This window comes from Sardina pilchardus, chromosome 23 (genome assembly GCF_963854185.1).
Source record: "Sardina pilchardus chromosome 23, fSarPil1.1, whole genome shotgun sequence".
NCBI classification, from domain to species: Eukaryota; Metazoa; Chordata; class Actinopteri; order Clupeiformes; family Clupeidae; genus Sardina; species Sardina pilchardus.
The window spans coordinates 29,966,123-29,971,122 of NC_085016.1; the positions used below are offsets into that span (position 1 = coordinate 29,966,123).

Consider the following 5,000-nt stretch of genomic DNA (forward strand, 5'->3'; position numbering starts at 1 on the left):
GTACTGATTTCAACCCTTTCATTCGCATTTTGCTCCTAAAATGAATCCACACCAAGTGGATGAAAGTATAGTACAATTTTCGCGCATCTAATTTCAGAGTTGACAACTCTTACGCACCTGGCTAGCCACTCATGCTTTCAGCATCAACCTCGCAAGAAATGTCACTCCAAATCCAGTCTTCTTTTTTCTTCAATCGCGATTACCGGTGAAACGGTAAAAATGCTATAAATGATAAATAATGTTGACTGTAACAATTACCGTGTTCATTTCAAATAGGCTATTATTATCACGGTTGATATAGCTAAACATGGTGTGGAAACCGTGCGTTAAATTCCTCCCAGCTTCACCCAAGCCTGCATTTGACATAGGCCTGGTAGACTTCTATGAAACAAAGATGGTATCCTGATTCAGTTGTCTAAATGATGTATAACCACGGTTCGGTGTAGGCTACATCTGCTTTAAAAAGGCGGAACATATTCATCGCAAATATGCGCTGTATCATATATGTATCAAATATGCGTCTTTTTATGGCTACATTCACATTAAATCCATTCCACTAACGTTATCAGGAGGAGAATACCGTAACGTTTTATTTTCAGCACTGGTTGTCACTCATTGGATAGCCTGTAACATATAAAGGCTACCAGACTCCAAGACAAGTCATGGTAGAGTAAGTTAAGCACCCAGCCAACTAAAGATGACCAAGAAAAAAGTGAACGGACAACTCATAATGCCATGCTACAGTGGCTACCTAAATCATAGAAGTTCACATTGCTGGACACTCATCTTTTCTATTACACCGGAAATATTTGTCTTTCCCGTTGTAAGTATTTTGAATTTTTGAATATATAACATTCATGTTATTGAATGAAAACATGTAGGCTATCCTTGAACTATGCGTTTATATTTTCCTAAAACCGAATGAAATCTAATTATGTCCACGTAGGCTACGGTACTGCTTAAAGTGACAGGCATTCAATTAGACTTACACACCACCCCTGTAATATCATTAAAGACAAGTGTTAGTGTAATCAATATGAAGTATTCAAATTACTTTGAATTTTAAGCTATAAGTAATTATGCAGAACCTTTAATGCTATGAATTGTTAACAAAATGTATACACATTCTGAATTCAAAATATGAAATAGAAACCAGACAACCCATTTTCTGTGTGTGTGCAGGGTTTGAGCAGAGACTAGGATTGCCACTGCTGTGAATGATCTGTATCCTGCTTAAGGCAATAAGGTTTTCAAGGAAATTTCATAGTGCTCCTAAATTTTCTTCTGTGCTCCTACATTTTTTCATTTAGGAGCACCTATGCTCCTAGTGAAAAAGCTAAGCGTACAGCCCTGGTTCTGTTATACATTGTTTGTGTGCACTAATGTGTTAGAGTGCGTGTGCGTGCGTGTGTGTGTACACGCTGTAAGAGTCTGGTTTCCTCTATGAGTGTGAGACAGATGACCCACAGCAGGAGTGGATGCAGAGGCCTCTCTCCTTCTTTTTCTTCTCTTCCTTTTCCCCCTCTCCCTCTTTCCCTCTTTTTTCTTTTTTCACTCTTTCTTCCTCTCTCTTTCCCTCTTTCTTCCCTTCTCCCTCTCTCCCTGTCCCTCAGATGTTGTTAATTGGCTTGTGTGGATGCGGTTGGAAGTGGTGGTGTTGTTGCGAGGGGGAGCATGTTTGAAGGGATGAAAAATGGCTTTCAGCAGAATGTCTGTCTTTATTCATTTGGTGCTGCAACTACATCCCCCCCCCCACACACACACACACACGCACACACAGTCTGGACCTCAGGCTTGTTACCTAAAGCATATGTGCATTGAGTGAGTAAAATTACAGCTCTCCTCTATGGCATAAACAGGAGAGTTGGTCTTAAGCACAAACACACACACACACACACACACACACACACACACACACACACACACACACACACACGTACAGTGTACAGTGTCCTACACACGTACACTCAAGTGCACACTCTGAAATGCACACAGAGATACAGGCTATACAGACTGTGAGCATATTGAGCTCACTTACACACACACACAAGCAGCAATGCGCGCTCGCACATGCACACACACACACACAGATTCCGTTTTGTCAGCTTTCAGCTGGGGATAATGTAACGCTAAAAGATGCTGCCCTGCAGATCCACAGCCAAGTAAATCACACAGAGCCAAGAGGGAGAGGGGGAGGCGAGGTGGAGAAGAGCTCAGAAGCGGAGAGAGAAAAGGAGAAGGAAATGAGATGGAGAAGAGGAGTGGGAGACAGAAAGAGAGAGAGAGAGAGAGAGAGGGAACTTATGTGAATTAAAGAAGGGGGTTTGAGAAGGAGAGAGACAGATTTTAGAAAGTGAAATAGAGATAGATAGTCAGAGAGAGCGAAAGAGCTATAGAGAAGTAGAGCCAAAGTGATGGAGGGAGGGAGGGAGAGAGGGAGAGAGAGAGAGAGAGAGAGAGAGAGAGAGCATGTCTTTGTGTGGTTTGTGCCCAGTGCTGCAGGATGAAAAGATGAATCAGAGCTATTTAGGGATGGGTTTCCTGCTCCGCTCAGCGACTGCCTGACCGATTCTCCGGCAGATAAATTGTCAAGACTTGCCTGCTTCCTTCCAGGAGCCCAGAGAGGCAGAGGCAGGAGAGGAGGGGGAGGGCAGAGGGACATCCAGACACAGAATGAGGAGGGAGCCAGTGGTGAGCCTGTGGCTGCAGTGCTTAGCTCCCCAAAGACTACCCCCCTCCCAAACAGGAAGCAAGGAGCAGGCTCTCCATCTTCAGCTGTGTGTGTGTGTTTGTGCATGTGATTCACAGTTTGAAGCAGCCAGCTGTGTGTGCGTGTGCGTGTGCGTGTGCGCGTGTGCGTGTGTGTGTGTGTGTGTGTGTGTGTGTGTGTGTGTGTGTGTGTGTATGTGTGTGTGTGTGTGTGTGTGTGTGTGTGTGTGTGTGTGTGCGTGTGCGTGTGAGTAGCCTACATGCTAAAGGCCAAGGTGTTCTTTGGACTCACTCAGGTTCTCAGGTTCTCAGCTTTTCACACACACACACACACACACACACACACACACACACACACACACACACACACACACACACACACACACACACACACACACACACACACACACACACACACACACACACACACGCTGAAGTGCTAAGGGCTGTTGCAGTGCCCAACAGCAGCTTGACTTGATGATGGAATAACAGTCTCAGTGGGTTCAGCAATCTTTTTTCCGTGCTCCATCCTTCTTTCTCTCTGTATACTGCTTTTCTGTCTGTCTCTCTGAACGGTCTCTGTCTCTCTACTGAAACATCTCTACTTTTTTCTGTGCTCTGTTACCAAAATGACAGAATTAATCTTAGCATAGTGTAATCTATGTGTCTGTGTGTGGGCGCGTGTTAGTCCATGTGTGTTTGTGTGTGCTTGCCTATGTTTGTATACTAGGGATGACAGTGACCAACTCTAACTCTGGCCTCTCTTCTCCTCTCCTGTTTCTGTCTCCACATCCCCTCTTCAGCATCAAGGTTTTCTGTGTATTAGATTTGCTTGTCACTGTCATTGTTAGCGTACAACTTTCCTACATGTTCATGTGGCTCTTTGTGGCTTTCTTGCGTAATGTTGTGCGTGTGCATGTGAGTGTGAGTGCGTGGTTTTTTTGTGTGTGTGTGTGTGTGTGTGTTTGCGTGTGTGTGTGTTTCTACTCACACAGCTTGCTGACCCCTGGTTTGTGGTCTGTGTGTTGACTGCTTGTTGGCATGTTGCGGCCTCTTGTCCTTTAGGATGTGTTTATTATTGTGTTTGTTCCGAGGAGAGAAACAGTCTGTGTGTGTGTGTGTGTGTGTGTGTGTGTGTGTGTGTTCTGCTGTTCTGGTTAGTGTCCTTACTGGAGTGTGTGCTTTTGCCTGTTGAGCATTGTGACTCACACTTTCATGCACTCATAAGAGCTCACATCCACACGCACACCCACATACATAACTACACACACACACACACACACACACACACACACACACACACACACACACACACACACACACACACACACACACACACACACTCACATGTGTTCACACACATTTTGGCTGTGAGAAAACTGGAATGGGTTGGTTCTCTCCTTGTGTTTTTGGAAAAACCATCCCACGCCCCCAGTGTCTTTGTCTGGCTTTGAATTCCAACAGGTTTAGCAGGAAAGGAAGACACTGGGAGTGTGTGCGTGTGTGTGCGTGTGTGTGTGTGTGTGCGTGTGTGTGTGTGTGTGTGTGTGTGTGTCTGTGTGTGTGTGTGTGTATAGTGTGTGCGTGCTTATGTCTGTGTGAGTGGGACAGAGGGAGAGAGAAAGACAGGCATGAGATCGGCCTACAGGAAATGAGTGTGTGAATGAGATTTCTGTTCTTGGCAGTGTATGTAGATGCAGGACTGTGTGTGTGTGTGTGTGTGTGTGTGTGTGTATGTGTATGTGTATGTGTGTGTGTGTGTGTGTGTGTGTGTGTGTGCGCGCGCGCTTGTCACAGGATACTGTGTAACTGTTTGTGAATATGTGTATGTGAGTGTGTGTAGTGAAACTATGATTCCGCTCTTTAACTATACGTGAGAGGCTGTGTGTATGACTGTATGTGTTACGAGTCCATGTAAAATGATAGGACAGCATAACATAAAATCACAGAGTCCGGTGGTGAAGAACAAATGTACAATTTAATGAAAGGTAAGAGTGAACGAATAACCAAAGACAAAAGGATAACACAAAAAGAAAACCTGGTGCTTACTGTCTTTGCGGAGGGAGCTTGCCTGGCTCCCGACCCGAGTGGACATAAACCCGGGCAAAGTAAATAACTACGCTCACTAACTAATACTATATCTCTGTAAATATATCTCTGTAAATGTGAGTGTTTTTCTCCAGCACATGTGAAGGCATGCAGTGGAGTGTTTGTCGTCTCCTCTCTCTCTCTCTCTCTCTCTGTGTGTGTGTGTGTGTGTGTGTGAATGGCTTAAGCTTTCGTCAGCTCTG

At 44.8% G+C, this 5,000-nt stretch overlaps 1 protein-coding gene across 8 annotated transcripts in view; it reads left to right on the forward strand.

The window, feature by feature from the left end:
* LOC134070816 (bromodomain adjacent to zinc finger domain protein 2B-like) overlaps positions 1-5,000 on the forward strand; it is a 151,074-nt gene that overhangs the window by 13,767 nt on the left and 132,307 nt on the right. The window lies entirely within an intron of this gene.